At 50.8% G+C, this 19057-nt stretch overlaps 1 long non-coding RNA gene across 3 annotated transcripts; it reads right to left on the bottom strand.

Annotated features, from left to right (window-relative positions):
* Positions 1-6796: 6796 nt before the first annotated feature.
* On the bottom strand, positions 6797-17955 carry LOC123837747 (uncharacterized). 3 transcript variants are annotated; one of them, XR_010411323.1, is made up of 4 exons: positions 17797-17955; positions 15066-15158; positions 12921-13047; positions 6797-10271 (listed from the first exon to the last, which is right to left on the bottom strand). It is a non-coding gene; the product is annotated as an uncharacterized LOC123837747 (long non-coding RNA). The 3 variants fall into 3 exon arrangements; XR_010411321.1 differs by having other exon boundaries at positions 6797-13047; XR_010411322.1 differs by lacking the exon at positions 17797-17955 and adding an exon at positions 15286-17787 and having other exon boundaries at positions 6797-13047.
* Between the last annotated feature and the right edge of the window lie 1102 nt (positions 17956-19057).

Here is a 19057-nt window from a genome sequence, read left to right as displayed (position 1 = left end):
CTTGGCACAGAGTTGGCGCTCAATGACAACAATAGCCAACGGTTTTGAGTGCTTATTATGTATGGAACTTATTATGTACAATTGTTTTCCAGAATATATAGCTCCTTAAATCAACAAACCCATTTGTTGGGGTTTGTGGGACTTCTCCTATTAGCCCCATTTTCCAGATGAGGAAACAGCTAAGATACATGGAGCCTCATGGGCAATATTGTTGGTGCTGTGCTAAGCCTGGAGGGGTGGGGGTCTGCCCTGCCCTGCCCTGCCCTGTATGAGCCTCCTGCCACCGGCCAACACAGTCGCCTTCCCAGTCTCTTGGAGTCTTGGTGCCCCGGAATCACCACCTTAGAGTAAACTGCTTGCAGCGGTAGGAATAGGGAATCCTCAACTCTGCCCAGGGGCAAGACAGAGAAGGGCGGTCCAGCAGAAAGAAGAGCCAGTGCAAAGGCCCAGGGGTGGGAAATCTCACTTTATGTTCCCAAAGGGCCCTTCATTCCTCTCGCTTGCTCAAACTTGCACCATTCCAAGCCATCAGTCCCGCTCACCAAAGTCCCCATGACTCAGAACCCTCAGGGGTAGGGATGAGGTGAGTGGGCGGTCCTGCCCAGAAGGCTGGTGAATAATCATCCCACTGGCTTTGCAGAGGGAGCTCTGACCCTGTGCTGGATTCTGAACTCATTACATCTCACGCAAGCCCAGAGGGGAGGCCCGTCAGGTAAGGTTATGGGCAGACCGCCCGGTCCCAACCAGGAAACTGTTGACTTCAACAAGCTCTTGCGAGAATGAGCAGTCTCCGTGTGGACAAGGAAACCAGGTTGAAATCCCTACTCTGCTCCTCGTTTGTTACTGGACTTTGGGGAGCTGGAACCTCCTTTCTTGACTTAATCTCCCCCACCCGTGCAGGGGGGCGGGCCTGAACAAAATGAAACTGCGGCACGGCACAGGCTCTGGAGCCAGACTGCCTGCATTCAAAGCCCTTTCCTGGTGCCTCAGTCTCCTTATCTGTAAAATGGGGAGGATAATGGCACCAATCAGATAGGGCTATTCTGAGGATGAAAGGAATTAACACACACAGTGCCCCGCGTGTAAGAAGCGTTCAGGATAGCACTGGCTGTTGCAATGTGCAAGGGCTCTGTCTGCTGGGAAGGCCCACGACCCGCAGATCCTGCCGCCCACCTCCATGTTCATCCTGGCTTCAGTGCCGGCACACTTGGACCCCAAAGGAACCCCTGCCCTAGTCTGTCTGGAATGCTCCTCCCTCCCTTTTTCTCATGACTGGCCCCTCTATGCCCTTGAGTTCTCTGCTCACATGTTCCCTCCTCAGAGAGGTTTCCCTGTCTGCCCTGTGGCAAGACCCTCCCATTATTTCTCTGTCTCTCCCTCCTACTGTTGCCCATTAGGGCTCTCATGAAAATCTGTCAGTTCTTCAAGGCATCTGTCCACATCCATCCCTAATAGAATGTAAGCCCCTAAGGGCAAATGTGGTGTCCACCTCGGCACCCCTGCCCCCGTAGAGCCCCGCTCGGTGCTGGGTACAGAGCTAATATAGCAGCAATATGGGGAGAACAAATGAACGAGCAAATGAATAATATGTATTAGGGTCCCGCTCATCTGACACACTGAGTAAGCTCCCAGAGCTCAGAAATGACAGGAGCCCAGGGCCTAGGGCAATAATAACACTCCCACTCCCCAACGCTGTAGAATGCTTCTTGTGTGCTGGGCTCATTCTGAGGGCTTTCCACAGATGATCCTCACGACAGACCTGGGAAGTGGTCACTATTACCACCCCATTTCATGGATGAGGAAACTGAGGCTGCAAGCTAAGTAACTTGCCCAAGGGGACCCAGCTGGGAAGTGGGAGATCTGGGAATTTAATGCAGACACAATCTACTTTTGGAGTCAACTTGCTTTTTTTTCTTTTTTTTTTTTTTAATAGGCTTTATTTTTTTTAGAGCAGTTTCAGGTTCACAGTAAAACTGACTGGAAGGTACAGAGATTTCCCATATACCTCCTGCCTCCCCCATTATCACCATCAGCTTGCTCGTCAGCACTGCCCAAAACTGCAGACAGGCAGGCTTCCTGGAGGAGGCAGGACAGAAGCTGATCCTGGGAGATTGGAAGAGATTTCTGCACGCAGACCGGGGAATTCCCTTGCTCCTGCAGGAGGGAACCGAGTGTACCTGGGTGCAGCTGGAGCGAGTGGAGTGGAGAGGGCCCATAGGAAGCCCTGGGGAAGGAAGTCACTAGGTGTTCTGGTTGCCTATTGGTGCATATCAACCCAGCCCAAATACAGCAACATGAAACACAACCACCAGTTTATTTGGCTTTGTGACTCTGCAGCGGGGTAGCTGGTCTCTGTTCACGTGGCATCTGTTGGGACACGTGAAAGGGCAGTGCAGGCTGGGCAGCCGGGGCTCCTCAGGCACCTCTCTCTTTCTGCGGGCTCACTGCATGGTCTGTCTCCAGGGCATGGTGGCATTGGGACAGCCAGCTTCCTTACACAGCAGTTTCAAAGACACACGTCAGAAAGAGAGTCAGGGGAAGCCATCCCACTTTATGACCTAGTCCTGGAAGTCAGCCAGGGTCACTTCTGTCACCCTCCACTGGTCAAAGCAGTCGTAAGCTTGCTCAGGTTTTGGGAGAGGGGGGCGGGGACAGGGCATAGATGGCCCCTCTAGATGGAGGAGTGGCAGCGTTCTGCTAGACATTTGGGGGAAATTTATTCCATCACTGCAGATGACTGGGGCTGGATCGAGGTGTCAGCCAGGAAGCCCGTGTACCATAGATTCAGTCTCCGTGTCCTGGGTGGAGGTGACCTTCTGCCTCAAGCCTTCATTTAAAGCTTGGCAAATAGTTTTACTCAGGTATAAAACACAGTAAGGTGCACAGATCTTAAGCGTGAGCTCAGTCAATTTCTACTTATGTCTACACCCGGACGATCACCCCCCCAATCAAGGTACTGAGTGTTCCCCATGCCAAGTCAAGACCCCCTCCAGAGGCAATTACTCTTCTGTCCTCGATCCCCATGGACTGAGTTTCAGCAATTTTGTTCTTCACATGAAGGGACTCATACAGCGCGTGCTCTTTTGTCTCTGGAGTCTTTCATGCACCCTGCGTTAGTGAGATTCTTTCATGCCGGGTACATGTGTTTGTAGATTGTCTGTTCTCAGTCCTGAGTGGTGCTCTCTTATGTGACGGTACTGTGGGGTGGGCATCTGGGTAGTTCCTGTTGGGGTTCACCGCTGCTGTGAACATTCAGGAGCATTCTGATAAACATATCCGGGCATTTCTGTTGGATTCATCTTCAAGAGTGGGCTGGCCCGGTCACAGGTCACCCGTGTTGGGCCTCGGTGATCTGCCGGGCCATCAGCCTTGCCCATGCCAGCCCCATTTTACCCTCCCGCCAGCGCTGGGTGCCTTCCACATCCTCAGCAGCCCATGCTGAGATAAGTTTAATTTTAGCCAACTTCTTGGAGGTGAAGTGGAAACCACTTTTTCGAGTGAGGTCTCCCTCCCGGCCACCGTTTCTAAGACAAATGAAAGGCGATGTGAAGTGAAAGTGAACGCTATGGAACATGGTGTCGTTGCTGGACTTGGCTTTGCTCTGTGTTACGTGTTGCTAACTTTATTGGGGTGATTCTGTATGGTGAGATGAGAAATAATAAACATAAGGCATGTCTGAGCCCTTCCTAGAACGGTTCTCAGTAAGGACAAGCAGCCACCTAGGAGACAGAACTAAAGCAATGATCTCAGAAATGGGGAAGCCGTGGGGACCGAGGCGAGCACGAAATCCACGTCACTGTAGAATTAAAACTAAACAAGGGAAGAAGTTAGGGTGGAAAAAAAAACCCCACAAAATGTAAATGTTATAAACTCCAACAAAGCAAAAATAATCTAAGCAATAATAACAGAGAAGTGGGAAGAAGGGGAGGTGGGAGAAAGCAGAGAGGGAATCCATCTTCAACTTCAAAGAATCCATTCATTCCGATTAAATTGAAATATGCAGGTTTTTTTTATTTTACTCCAAGTGAAAGATAAGGTTGTGAAACTAGATACAAATAACCAACCCAACTATGTGCTACTTACAAGAGACACGATTTAAATATAAGGACACAGAAAGGTTGAAAAGGATAGAAAGACATACCACACAGGGCGCCTGGGTGGCTCTGTTGTTTGAGCGTCTGACTCTTGGTTTCGGCTCAGGTCATGATTTCAGGGTCATGAAATCGAGCCCCGCGTCAGGCTCCACGCTCAGCAGAGTCTGCTTGAGTTTCTCTCTCTCCCTCTCCCTCTGCCCTTCCCCCTGCTCATGCTCTCTCTCTCCATCTCATAAATAAATCTTTTTAAAAAAGAAAGACATACCACACAAACGATAACCAATCGAGTCTGCTGCAGCTGTCCCAGAGTAGACTTTAAGATAAGAAGCATTACTGGAAATAAAAGGGACATTTCAATCAGGAAGATATCAATCATCCCAAATGTGTATGCACTGAATGGCAGAGCTTCAAAATACAAGCAAAACTTAATGGAACTGGGGAGCCCGGCTGGCTCAGTTGGTGGAGCATGCGACTCTTGATCTCGGGGTTGTGAGTTCAAGCCCCACACTGGGTGTAGAGATTACTAAAAAATAAATAAATAAACTTAAGAAGTAAAATTATTTTTTTAAAAAGATGCTCATCATATGTCATTAGGGAATTGTACATTAAAACAATCATGAGATTACACACCAATTAGAATGGCCAAAATCCAAAATACTGACAACACCAAATGCTGACGAGGCTGTGGAACAACAGGAATGCTCATCCGCAGCTGGTGGGAATGCAAGATGGTACAGCCGCTTGGGAAGACAGTTTGGCAATTTCTAACAAAATTAAACATCCTTTTACTATACGATCCAGCTATCACACTCCTTGGTCTTTACCCAGAGGAACTGAAAGCTTAAGGTCACACAAAAACCTACACGTGGATATTTGTGGCAACTTTATTCACAACTGCCAAAACTCGGAAGCAACCAAAATGTCCATCAGGTGAATGAATAAATAAACTGTGGCATACCCAGGCAATGGACTATTCTTCATAGCCAAAAAGAAACGAGCTATCAAGCCATGAAAAACATGGAAGAACCTTGAATGTATATTACTGAGAGAAGCCAATATGGAAAGACTACATATAGTATGATTCTAACCCTGTGACATTCTGGAAAAAAGCAAAACTATGGAGATGGCAAAAAGATCAGCGGTTTCCAGGGGTGGGAGGGGAGGGATGAATAGATGGAGCACAGAGGATTTTTAGGACAGTGGGACTATTCTGTATGGTACTATAATGGAGGATACATGTCATTTCAAATCATCCAAGCCCATAAAACGTACAACACCAAGAGTGAACCTAATGTAAACTATGGACTTTGGGCAATAATACGTCAATGTAGTTTCATTGATTGATAAAACAGGCTGTTGATAGTGGGGGGAGCTATGTGTGCAAGGGATATATGGAAACCCTCTGAACTTTCCACTCAGTTTTGCTGTGAACCTAAAACATAAAATCTATGCTCCATCTATAGGAACATCAAAAACATCAACTTCCTAGGAATACAGGTTTCCCCCACTATGCACAAGTGGAGTGTTACTATGAGAACTTTTGTAAGCTGAAATCCTGTAAAGAACAAATACCATTCGTTTCTATGGAAACATGTTTGAGTGCTCCCAGACCCCCCAAAAAATAACTTCTCTTAGGCTTTTCTGATACCTGAGGACACATCTTGCTTACAGATGCACGAAATAAGTCTAGATAAAGCACAGATGAGCAGAGTTCCAAGCTCTAGCAGCTGGGTACTGAGCATAGCCCCAGGGAAGGAGCTTGGAGGAGCGACTCTTGCCGCTTGGGCGGGGGGGGGGGGGGGGGGGGGGGGGGGGGGGGGGGTGAACTGCTTCCCTAATGGCTCCTTGCAAAACCAATGCTGAATGGTGTTTTTGCTTCGGGCCTTTTTTGGTAAAACTGAAAATCTTCAGATTTCTTTTGGCTCATAAAAACAGGTGCTAATGGAAGTCTTCTGTAAAAACGAAGCGGCGAGACATGAACTTTGGAAAAACGGGGATACCCGAAAATCAAACGGTGTGCAAGACCCCTACACTGAAAATACAAAATACGATTGAGCATCAGGGAAATACAAATAGAAACCACACTAAGATTCCATTTCACACCCATGAGGATAACTTAATCAAAGTGACAAACAGTAACAAGTGTTGGCCAGGATGTGGAGAAATGAGAACCCTCTCCCGTTGCTGATAGGAATGCAGGGGGAAAAAGGTGCAGCCACTTTGGAAAAGAGTTTAGCAGGTTTTCAAAAAGTTAAATATAGAGTTCCCAGATGACCCAGCAATTTTCACCCCTAGGTATGAAATACCCAAGAGAATTGAAAATATCTGTCCACACAAAGACTTACACATGATGTTCATCACAGCATTATTCAGAATAGCCCAAACGTGGAAACAACCTAGATGTCCATCAACTGACGCTCCTTGGGAGAGATAGAGTCTTTTTTATTTTTAAGATTTTATTTATTTATTTGACAGAGAGACACAGCGAGAGAGGGAACACAAGCAGGGGGAGGGGGAGAGGGAGAAGCAGGCTTCCCGCCGAGCAGGGAGCCCGATGTGGGGCTCAATTCCAGGACTCTGGGACCATGACCTGAGCCAAAGGCAGACACTTAACGACTGGGCCATCCAGGCGCCCCTAGAGAGAAAGAGTCTTAAGAAGACTCCGCGATGGGCGCCTGGGTGGCTCAGTCGGTTGAGCGACTGCCTTCGGCTCAGGTCATGATCCCGGAGTCCCGGGATCGAGTCCCGCATCGGGCTCCCTGCTCGGCGGGGAGTCTGCTTCTCCCTCTGACCCTCCCCCCTCTCATGTGCTCTCTCTCTCTCATTCTCTCTGTCAAATAATAAATAAAATCTTTAAAAAAAAAAAAAAAAGAAGAAGAAGACTCCGCGCTGACTGCAGAGTCCAAAACAGGGCTCGATCTCGTGCCCCTGAGATCATGAACTGAGCTAAAACCAAGAGTTGGATGCTTAACCGACTGTGCCACCCAGACACCCCTGTTTGATTTATATGAAATGTCCAGCAGAGGCAAATCCATAGAGACAGAAGGTAACTAGCGGTTGTCAATGCTGGGGGGGTGGGGACAATAAGGAATGACTACTGCCGGGTATGGAGTTTCTTTGGGGAGTGATAATAATAACCAGGAATTAGATAGCAGTACTGATTTTACAACTTTATAAATATACTAAAAAGCCACTAAATTGTGCACTTCAAACTAGCAAATATCATGGTATGTGAATTATATCTCAACTTCCAATTTTTAGTAACATTTTTGTGTCGAGTTACAATAAGATCTAAACAAACTGAAATTAAGTAAGACCTAAATAAATTGAGGGATGTATCATGCTTATGGACTAGAAGACTCAATATTGTAAACATATCAGTTCTTCTCCAATTACAGATTCAGTGGAATCTCAATCAAAATCCAGAAGGTTTTCCCCTGAAATTAACAAGCTGATTCTCAAACTTACATGGAGATGCAAAGAAAAAGCCATTTATATAAAATACAAAAATAAAGAATAAAACTAGAGAACGTACTGTACCAGATATCAAGGACTATTGTTTTAAGTATTAAAATTTAGACAGTGTGGTGTTGATACAAGAATAGACAAACAGACTAATGGTACAGAATAGAGTCCAAAAACAACACACACCTGATCTATGACAAAATGACACTGCAGTGTGGTGCAGAAGGATGATCTTTTCAGTAAATAGTGCTGGGTCAACTGGGCAGAATTGGGGAAAACGTGTGTGTGTGTGTGTGTGTGCGAGAAATCTCCCTCTGCTCTCCTCTTATAAGGATACATGTCGTTGGGGCACCTGAGTAGCTCAGTAGGTTAAGCGTCTGCCTTCGGCTCAGGTCAATATTTTGGGGTCCTGGGATTGAGTCCCACATTGGGTTCCCTGCTTAGCGGGGGATTCTGCTTCTCCCTTTGCCCCTCCCCCCCACTCGTGCTAGCTTGCATGCTCTCTCTCTCTTGCAAAAATAAATAAATAAAACTTAAAAAAAAAAAAAAAGGATACATGTGGTTGTATTTAGGACCCAACTAGATAATCCAGGATAATCTCCTTGTCTCAAAATCCTTAACTTAATCACATCTGCAATCACACTGCAGGGGTTGGGATGGGCACATCTTTGGGAGCCCATTTTTCAGCCTACCACAAACTCTACCTCACACCATAAACAGAAATAAATTCCATACCTAAATGTGGAAGATTAAAACAATAAAGCCTTAGAAGAAAATACAAGAGAACATCTTCATGACCTTGGAACAGGCAGTTTTCTTAAACCAAAAACAAAAGCACTAACCATTTAAAAAAAAAAAGCCTATGTATGTAAGTGGCCAATATTAAATTAAGAAATATGTTCAACAGGGGTGCCTGGGTGGCTTAGTCGGTTAAGGGTCCGTCTTCGGCTCAGGTCGTGGTCCCAGGGTCCTGGATGGAGCCCCGTGTCAGGTTCCTGCTCAGCAGGGAGTCTGCTTCTCCCTCTGCCTCTGCCCCTCCCCCCTCGTGGCTCTCTCTCTCTCTCTCTCAAATAAATAAATACAATCTTTAAAAAAAAGAAATATGAAAAAAAATAAATAAAAAAATAAAAAAAATTAAAAAAAGAAATATGTTCAACAAAAAGTACACTTTAGAAGAGTTAAAAGACAACCCACAAAATGGGAGAGGATATTTACAATACACGTATACAACAGAAAGTTTCTACTTTACATATATACATATATATAAAGAGCTCCTACAAATCAATATGAGAAAGGCAGACACCCCAATAGAAACATGGGCAAAAGACTTACACAGATAAAAGAGCATACCCAGATGGCCAGTAAATGCATGAAAGGGGGCTCAACCTCATTAGTAATCAGGGAAATGCAAACTGAAACCACAATGTAGTAGCACTGTACCTACCAGAATGGCCACAACGAAAAAGGTTGAAAATGCAAGTGAGGGAGGATGTTGAGTAATCAGAACTGGTGGGAATGTAAATTGCTTGCTACCATCACCTCGGAAATCTTTAGGGCACCTTCCGCTAAAACAGAACATCCGCAGACCTTGGACCCAGCAAATCTATCCATAGGTATACACCCAACATGCTCACCAACAGACACATATCACACTAGACTATTAATAGCAACACTATTTGTAACAGGCAAAACCTGTAAACTCTCCAAATGTCCGTCAATAGTAGAACAGATAAAATAGGGGCACCTGGGTGGCTCAGTTGGTTAAGCCTCCGACTCTCGATCTCAGCTCAGGTCTTGATCTCAGGGTCGTGAGCTCAAGTCCCATGTTGGGCTCCACATTGGGCGTGGAACCTACTTAAAAAGAGAGAGAGAAAGAGAGAGAGAGAGAGAACAAAATAGTAGAATAGCTAAAATAAAGTGTGGACCACACAGCAATGTGAGCAAATAATGTACAGCTACAGGCCACAACACGGAGGGGTCCCACAAACATGATATTGAGCAAGAGAAGCTGCAGACAAAAGAGGATATGATTCTATTTACACGGAGAACAAAAATAGGTCAAAATTTAAGAGGTCAGGATGGTGGTTCCCTTTGTGGGGAGTTGGAAGGGGGCACAAAAAGGGTTCATGAGGGGCTGGTGGTGTTCAATGTCTTTTTTTTAATTTTTTTAAATTTATTTATTGAGATAATGATAGAGAGAGAGCATGAGAGGGGGGGAGAGTCAGAGGGAGAAGCAGACTCCCCGATGAGCAGGGAGCCCGATGCGGGACTTGATCCTGGGACTTCAGGATCATGACCTGAGCTGAAGGCAGTCGCTCAAACAACTGAGCCACCCAGAGGCCCTAATTATTATTTTTATTATTTTTTAAAGGTTTTATTTATTAGAGAGAGAGCACGAGCCATGTCTTCATCTGGGTGCTGGCTACATGTCGTGTTCAGTCTGTATACACTTACGAGCTTTATATATATATGTAAGTAGAGTTATATTTCAATAGAAAATTGTACCCACAAAAGCAAATTATACATTGTAGTATGGGTCAAATGCAAAAATGTAATTAAGTGACAAAAGTAAACGCAGAATGTACATTGCATGCCACCATTTGTTTAAAAAAATGGGGGGGTGTGAATATACATACGTGCACACATCATCCCTTGAAGAAGCTGGAAGAAGCTGCCATCAGCTTACTGTCTTTCAGACGGGGACCTGGAGGCCTGCATGAAGTTTTATCCAGTAAGTATATTTTCAAAACTATTAAATAGTTCACACATATGAAAGGGTTTACAGAAAGACAATAAACACCTAAAAAAATGTCTAAAAGACCAATATTTGGGAAGTACTGGGAAGCGGCAAGGTCCACAGCTACCTCATTTGGGTTTCTTTTTTTTTTTTTAAGATTTTATTTATGGGGCGCCTGGGTGGCTCAGTTGGTTAAGCGACTGCCTTTGGCTCAGGTCATGATCCCGGAGTCCCGGGATCGAGTCCTGCATCGGGCTCCCTGCTCGGCAGGGAGTCTGCTTCTCCCTCTGACCCTCCTCCCTCTCATGCTCTCTGTCTCTCATTCTCTCTCTCGCAAATAAATAAAAAATCTTAAAAAAAAAAAAAAAAGATTTTATTTATTTATTATTTGAGAGAGACCGAGAGAGAGAGAGAGAGAGCATGAGTGGAGAGAGAGAAGCAGGCCCCCCGCGGAGCAGGGAGCCCTATGCGGGGCTCGATCCCAAGACCCTGAGCTCATGACCTGAGCTCATGACCTGAGCCCAAGGTAGCCGCCTAACCGCTTAACAGACTGAGCCACCCAGGCGCCCCCTCATTTGGGTTTCTGTTGGGATCAGAGCAAGGGGCCACGGGGTTGGGGTGGGGGTGGGGTGGGGCTCACGTGCAGCCCCTCCCCTTTACAGACGAGGAAACCCGGGGGCAAGACAGCGGCCCAAGTCTGCGTGGCCTGCCCTCCTGCCCCCAGGTTCGACTCTGGCTAGTGGATAGGGGGCGGGGCTTTGGAGTCAGATGGGGGTGGAAGGTTGTGTGACCTCTGAGCCGGGCTCTGCTAGGCTGAAAAGCGGGGACAATACTCCCCACTTCGTTCTGATGTGAGCAGAACCGATGAACGTGGGTGGAGTGGCTGGCGGGCCGCGGGAGCTCTGTAAGTGGCCGTCACACGCCGCGCGCAGGGAGGGGACCGGCGGGAGCCTCCGCGCGCGCTGCTCCCAAACGGACACACGGTGGCGCCCTCTCCCCGCGGATGCCGCGAGGTCCCAGCCTCTGCGGGCGTTGGCTCCTGGAGGGAGGGACGCGTGGGGGGAGGCTGCCTGGGCAAACGCGAACTCACACTCTGGGCCCTGGGGATGGAAGGGTGAAAGGAGGCGGGACTGAAGGGGCTGGCAGCCCAGGAAGGAGGGAAAAGGGGAAACAGGTTCCACTGGCATTTGTCGTGTGTGAGTGGTGGCCCCCTAAAAGATAGGTCCACCTGGAACCTGTGAATATGACCTTATTTAGAAAAAGTGTCCTTGCGGATGTAATTAAGATGAGGCTCTAGAGATGCGATCATCTTGGATTATCCAGGTGGACCCTAAACCAATGACAGGCGTCTTGTGAGGGAGGATGCTGACCTGGAGAAGGCCATGGGGTAGCAGCAGAGATAGAAGTGATGGCATCCACAAGCCAAGGAAGCTCCAGAGCTGGAAGAAGAAAGAAGGGACTCTCCCCTAGAGCCTTCCGGGGGAGCCCTGCCTGCCAACCTTGATTTCAGGCTTCTGGCCTCCAGAACCGTGAGGAAATAAATTTCTGTTCTAAGCCACCTAGTTTGTGGTCATTCGCTATAATAGCCCCAGGAAACCAATACAGATGTTTAAATTCTCTTCCTACTGCTCAGCCCACTGACTCCCACCCCCAGTAGCCTATGGATGGCACCGAGGCCCCCCAGCTCCTGACCCCACTATTTGCTCCCCAAATCCAAACTCCACCACACCCACTGCTTTCTAAACGTGTGCTCTTTCACACCTCTACGCTTTTGCTTTCAGTGGCCCGCTGTCTGGGGTGCCCCTCCCTCTGGGTCCCCTGTACAACTCCTATACACCCTTCAAAGCCCTCCCTAAACATCCTCTTCATCTCTTCCCAGGACCCTTGTGCCACTCCTCACTGGTCTTCCTGCTCCAGGTGGGTCCTCCAATCTGTGGACACTCTTGGTGCTCAGATCTAACTTGTCACTCCTCTGCTCAAAAGCCTTCCATAGCTCCCTGCTGCCCTAAGGATGATGTCCAAAGGAATGAAGTATTTCAAATGCCCCTTCCCACCTCTCACTGCACCCCAGCAATGTCTAACGTACCCATGTGCTGCATACCCCTGGACCTTGGCATAGGCAGTGCCCTTCCCCTGGAACGCCCCCTCCCATGCCAGGCATGCTCCAACCCATGTCTCAAGTGGCTTCTCCTGCAGAACCCACCATTCTGCAGTGACAACAGCTAAACCATCTTCAGGCTGACCACACACCAGGTACAGCTCCAAGTGATTTACCCTGTGAGTTCTCATAACAACCCCAGGAGAGTGGGGCGCCTGGGTGGCTCAGTTGGTTGTGTCTGCCTCGGGCTCAGGTCATGATCCCAGGGTCCCAGGTGGGCATACTGAGGCCCAGATGGAAGAAGAACCGTTCAGAAGTGGCAGAAGGATCTGAGCCCAGCCCGCACTGTCATTCCTCCTGTGGGGGCCTCAGTTGAACAAACTGTTGAAGTCTCCCCTTATCCGCACCGCAGCCCCAAGCCCCAAATTCATTGCTGGCTCTTCTGTGGATTCTGAACTTTGTCAACACACCCCTCCAGTGAGCAGGAATGACCCAATCACACGGTGGTCTCCCCACCAGGAAGCACCTGAAAAGCTTCTCTTTACTTCCCTCGGTCCGTGGTAACTGGCACTGTGGAAGGGGTTCCATAAACCAGAATGAATGAGCGAGTCACAATGGCTTCCAGGGATGTCAGGCCCTGGGAATGTCTCACCCTACTCAAAGACAAGAATAAATTATGCAAATCTCCGGAGCCAGACTTTTTGCCTTCTCCCTCCCTCCTCCAACCCCCCCGCTCCGCCACCCTCCAGGTTTCTGGGAGGGCACTGGGCACTCCAGAAAATGCCCCAGGCTCTCTAGTGGCCCGTTTCCTGATTACAGACGAAACTAGAGCTTAAAGCCTGGTGAATCACTAGCAAGCACCAGCTAGGGCCTGTTGGGGTGTCAGGCAGGAAGGGAGAAACAAGGCTCCCCCACCCGCCTCCCCTACTCCTGCCACCCCCAGCCCCGCCATCACTATATAACCCCAAAAACCTCTGTAGTCTTGGCCACACGAGGTGGAAAGGGCCTAGCCTTGGGTGCCGGTGACTTTGAGCAGCTCCGAGACTGTCCCCACTCCCCACCCCCCCTCGGCCACACCCAGCTCCCAAAGAACCCACAGCCTGAACAGCTTGCAAACCCTCTTCTCGTCCCTGGCCTGGCAACTCATTGATGACACCCAGGTGCAGGACGCCCATTTTAGCAGTAGGGAAACCAGCTCAGGGAGTAGAAACTACCAAAACCATCATCAAGTGTTCCAGGGGCTGGAGGCCGAGGTGGGGGACTATAACCCAATAGTTAAGAGCCTAAGTCCAGGTTCAAATTCTAAGTCAACTCTGGTAAGTCACAGCGTTCTTGCAACCTTGGACAAGTTTCTTAGCTTCTACAGGACTCAGTCTCCCTGTCAATAAAATGGGAAGCCACTCTAAGTACCTACAGGTCACAGGATTGTTGTACGGATCCTATGAGTTGACACAGAAAGGGCTTAGAACAGGCAACGCATACTCTATAAACAGTGGCTGTTTTTTAAAGGGTATTTTGAAGGAATCTTTTCCCAAGGACAAAGCATTTGGAGTGAATCCTTGTCATCGAGAGGAATGTTCCCCACACCTGTCTGGTAGAAAGCTCAGGCCTGGGGCCTCCTTATAAATCCTGAGGCCTGTCCCACCCCAGACCTGCCAGCTAAGAGTCTGGGGGTGGGAAGCTGATATTTTTAATAAGGGCCCCCAAGCTTCCTTGAATCAGGCAAGTCTGGGGATCTCAAAAGACTTGGAAACTCAAGTCTTCTTTTGAAGATTCTCCCGGTAACATACCTTCCACCCACCTGTCAACAGGTCCTTGGGGGAAAACCAACTTTCTCTTTTTCCCAATTAGTAACACTACTACTTGTAAACTGGTATAAACACTCACCAGCACCAGTGTTTGTTAAATTCATTCCATCCATCAACAGCCCTCTGAGGCAGGTTCTCTCTTTAGCCCCATTTTACAGAGGCAGAAACTGAGGCCAGGGAAGTTAGTAACTTGACCAAAGTCACATCGCTGGAACTTGGCAGAGCCAGGACTCTATTCGCCATCCCAGTATGGCCTGCGCCAGCAGCCCCACCTCCTCCAGGAAATGCCCTGATGCTCTGGGGCAGGTCTCTCAGGAGCCCGCAGGCCTCTCAGGCCGCTTCGCAGAGCTAGAGGCCAAGGTCCTGGTCCCAGTCCCCAGGACCTTCCCTTCACCATGGCCACGAAGCCACACCAAATCCCACTGGCTCCTTTACTGGACTCCCCTCTTCGTCCTGGCCCAGGGCAAAAGAGGGCGCTCCAGAGCCAAGGCAAGTCCAGGCTCTGAGGCATTCCGCCACCCCATCCTCTCCTCACTCCCTCACCTGCTCCTTTCTCCAGCCCTATCACGTCGCTAGCATTTTCTCTAGAAGTGCAGTGCCTTTGACCAGGCTGTTTCCCGGGCCAGGCCCACCCTTTCTTGATTGTAAGCCTCCATGTTGAGAGGGCAGCCTCCTCCAGGAAGTCCTCCCTCACTGCTACTCTGGGTTAGCTGGCTCCTTGGTGTTCCCACCGCCCTCTAGGGGATGACTGCCTCAAACCCTGATGATGCTGTGACCTAAGGATCTATCTCCAGTACTCTAAGCTGGGCGGGGGGGGGGGGGGGGGGGGGGAGAAGCAGAGACAGAGGATAGGTGTCACTCACCTCCTTCTGGGCAAGGTAGGGGAAGAGGGACAGGGCCAGTCTCCCTGCCCTGCCTCTTCCAATGGCCATGACCCCCAGGCCCTTGGTCAATACCTGTTGGGCAACCACAGGACAGATTGGCAGGGACTGCCTGGAGGGGGAGGAGGGCAGAGTTGTTTGCTTCCTGAGGGGCAACTTTGGCCAACCACACCCCTCCGTCTGCACGCCCCGCCCCCCACACCTGTGCTAGGGCCTGGGGCTTAGAACACGGAGGGATTCCTTGAGGTGTGACGTCTTGGTCCGTGGTCTCTCCGGTGGTCCCAAATCTCCAGGCAGCCCCTGCCCCATCCTCCAGAGACGGCGCAGGAACGAGGCTGACGGAGTTGCTGGCTCGTGGCCCTTGCCCACAGATGAGAGGCTGTGGCTGCCAGAGCCCGGTCAAGCCAGAGCTGAAGTCTTGTGGCCCCAGCGAGGCAGGATGGGGTTTGGCCTCCTCCCTCCGGGCTCCCACAGCCCTCCCCTATCCAAGCAAGGGAGGGCCCTGTGGTGGGGGGGGAGAGAATGGGGCGGGGCGCCCAGACTGGTGGGGGCTGGGCCCTGGAGCCAGGGATGCTTCCTGCGGACATTCTGGACATTCGACTCCCACATTCCTGGCCATTCCAAAGACTCCTCACTCCTCCTCCCTTCTCGCGTTCCCCAGTGCAGGGGAAGGGCAGCGGCCTGGGTCTGAGCTAGCACATGGGGCCTCTCGGGGAGGGACTGAGGTCTGGACTAGAGGGGCTGCCCCGGAGTCCTGTCCAAGGCACCGCCCCAGGGGTCCTTGTGATTCACATAAACAGGAAGTCCCCCCCACCGCTGCAGACAGGCCCCTGTGTGTGTAGACGCTGGGCTCTGGAGGCCCAGCGGCCCTTGACCTCTCCGGCTGCTTCCTGTTAGCTGGGCCAGAGGAGAGAGAGGGAGACAGAAATGGCCTGAGATGGGGAGAGGCCTGAGGGAGTGACAGCAGCAGAGACAAACACAGAGGCTGAGAGGGGAGAGGCCAGAACGAGCCTGGCACATAGTAGGTGCTCAAGAAATAACGTGGCCTGCAGCTTGGGGGGGGGGAGGAGAGGGGCCACCCTGGGGAGAGCAGCAGAGTTAGGGGAGACAGAGGCCAGGCCTCCCCACCCCACTCTCACTGAAGCCTAGCACGTAGTAGGTGCTCAGTAAGCATGTGAGAGACCTATGTTTAGGACAGGCGAGGAGGGGGTGTTCTTGGGGGAGCAGCACTCCTGGGGGGCTGGGAGAAAGGGGCTCCGCTGGCCTGGCTGCTCCCTCAGGGTGGACAGCCCCCAAGGCTCAGCATCCCATTGTCCCGTCTGGCCCCCACCCCACGGCTGGCTGGGCCAGGCCACTGTCTCAAGGCCCTTTATTTTTAAAATCCCTGTGGTGTTCCCACCCCAAAGCGAAGGAGCAGTGCCAACCACAGATCCGCCTGCGGCCTGGGCTCAGGGCCCAGAGGCACTGGGGGTGGGGCATCCGGCCCCCCCGCAGCTGCCGGGACAATTCCGGGAGGACGGTGAGGCCAGCCAGCCCGCTGGGCAGGGTAAGGAGGCCCCTGGGATGCCCCCATGCGGGGCCCAAGGTGTTAGCCCAGAGGCCCCCTAGGGCAGCAACCAGATGGGCATGTTCAATCCAGTGGCACATTCTTCTGTCCAGCAAACCTTTGTGTCCCCACAGTGCACCAAACAGATACGTGCACAGCACCTACTATGTGTAAGGAACGACCAACAGGCTCAACCCCGCGGGGGTGGCGGGTGGGGCCTGGCAAGGATGCAGCTGGTACGGTTGTGGAGCCATTCGGGAAAGGGCCCCTAGCTCCTCCCAGGCCGTGTGGCCTTGGGCAAGTCATTTGGCCTCTCGAGACTCAGGCTCCTCCAGTAAGACAGGACAGTGAGAGCTACCACAGAAGGCAGTGGTGGTTCCTGCCCTCATGGAGCTTAATGTCTTGGGGCGGGGGCGGCGGGGGGAGGGAGGGATGGCCCCTGTACGAGCAAGGTCATGGTAGTCTCTTAAGAGGTGGAGCAGAGACAGGAGGGAGAGTGTCGGTGAGGCCAGGGGTGGGGCAGAAGTTCATTTAAATGGGTGGTTAGCAGGCTTCAGAGGAGGTGAACTGGGGCTGAGAAGGAGACTACCTTTCACTCACCTTGGGGAAGAGTGTTCCAGGCAGGGGAAGAAGTGGTGCAAAGGCCCTGAGGCAGGGGTGGAGGGGAGAGCCTCAGATAATGGGTAGGGAAGGAATTTGTAAAATCTGGGGCGCTGTGCACTTGGCCTTTCAAACCTTGTTATTGTCATTATGTCAAGTCTGGGGAGGAGACAGGAATGTCCAGCAGACTCAGGCCACCGCTGACGGCTGTCCCTGCATCCCTTCCCCTTCCTTTACTCCACCTGGAGAATGCCAGGCTGGCTGGCCAGCCGATGTGCGTGGGCCCTTGGACTACAAAGGGTGCGCACTCTGGCCCAACCCGTTTTCTCCTTTGATCCTCCCATTAGCTATGAAGTAGGGCAGGCAGGGCTTATTATCACTGGCTCCATTTGATGGACAGGGAAACCGAGACCAGGGGTGGGCACGAGATCCTGGCGGTGGCTTGCTGAGATCACCTAGGTCATTAAGGACAACACTGAGCCATGTGCCCAAGTGGCCTGGTGCCCAGGCAAGCCCATTCACCCCCCAGTAGTCCCTTGGGACCACCCCCCAAAAGCATTTCCCTACCTTAGGCCAGCATCTGTGTTGGCACCCACAAACCAGCACACAGACTCCACCAGGAGATACCAGCCTTCCCGCAGGCTCTCGCCAGAGAAGAATGTGGCCTGACCCTCCCCGTGGGAGCTCTGGCCAGCAGGCCTTGGCAGAAGAGATGCTGGCTGAGTCAACAAGAGACTGGCAAGGGCTCAGGCTGCCCACCGAGGTGGAGTCAGAGACCTAGAGGGGGCTGCCCATACCCCGCCCCTCACTCTCCAGGGCCACCCACCCTCCTCCTGGGCTGGAGGAGTTAACCCCTGCAGCCCTGACAGGGGGATGGCCTGGTGAGAATCAGTTGGTCCATCCCCCTGCAGAGAGGTGCTGGGAGACTTCAGGTAGGTCGCTCCACCTCCCTGGGTCTGTTTTCTCCCCCGTGAGACCCTCTACTTACCCTTGAGGCTGTTGTTGGAGTCTTTGCGAATTAATAAAGGTTATTCTGCACATAAAACTGCAAGCTAATAAATGTACTGCTTTTTCCCATTGATGTCAAACATTATGCTCAGAGTTCTCCTTGAATTATAACAGGGGTGGCAACCTGTTTTTGTAAACATCCAGAGAGTAAACATCTTTTGGCTTTTTGAATCATAAAAAAAAAAAAAAAAACTGCAAGCCAAAACAGCAAGTCATTGTGTCTCCCCTCTGCAAGCTGGAGGGGGCGTTCCTGAGTCTGAAGGCTAGAGTTGCGCCCTGTTGCCCATTCCATGTAGGTGTGACAACTGAGTCCATGGAACAATGCAGAAAAGTACAAGAAGCCTGAACATCTGTAATCATCGTGACCCATACCCCCAGCCTGTGTGGGCAAAGCTCCTTTCCCAGCCATCTTCCTCGATCGCCGGCATTATTATTCCCATTTTACAGATGAGAAAACTGAGGCACCGGGAGGCAAAGGAACTGGCCCAAGATCCACGGCTGGGATTAATGGGAGCCAGATCTTCTGACTCCTGGGCAGACATTTGGAAAGGGGGAACACCTGGGGGGCCTCTGTGCACAACACCAGGAGGCGGAAGGAGGAACAGTGAGCAGGGGTTATGGGGAGTCGATTCCGGCTCCATTTCGGGGAGAAATCCTTGACTGGCAGAGCTGTCCTTGTGGGGTGAGCTCTCAGTCACCAAAAAGGTAGAGGCAACACCCAGCAGTCAGGGATGCTTCTGAGCAAGTCCGGCCCCAAGAGGATGTGTGTGTAGCGCATGAGGTTCCTTTCCAGACACTGAGACTGAAAGAACAGGGTCCC

The sequence above is a fragment of the Mirounga angustirostris genome, unplaced genomic scaffold (assembly GCF_029215605.1).
Source record: "Mirounga angustirostris isolate CCGP_5_RB_7025 unplaced genomic scaffold, mMirAng1.0.hap1 SCAF_5, whole genome shotgun sequence".
In the NCBI taxonomy this organism is placed as follows: Eukaryota; Metazoa; Chordata; class Mammalia; order Carnivora; family Phocidae; genus Mirounga; species Mirounga angustirostris.
Note: the sequence above shows the minus strand (reverse complement) of the source record. Positions and strands in the feature narration are given on the sequence as shown.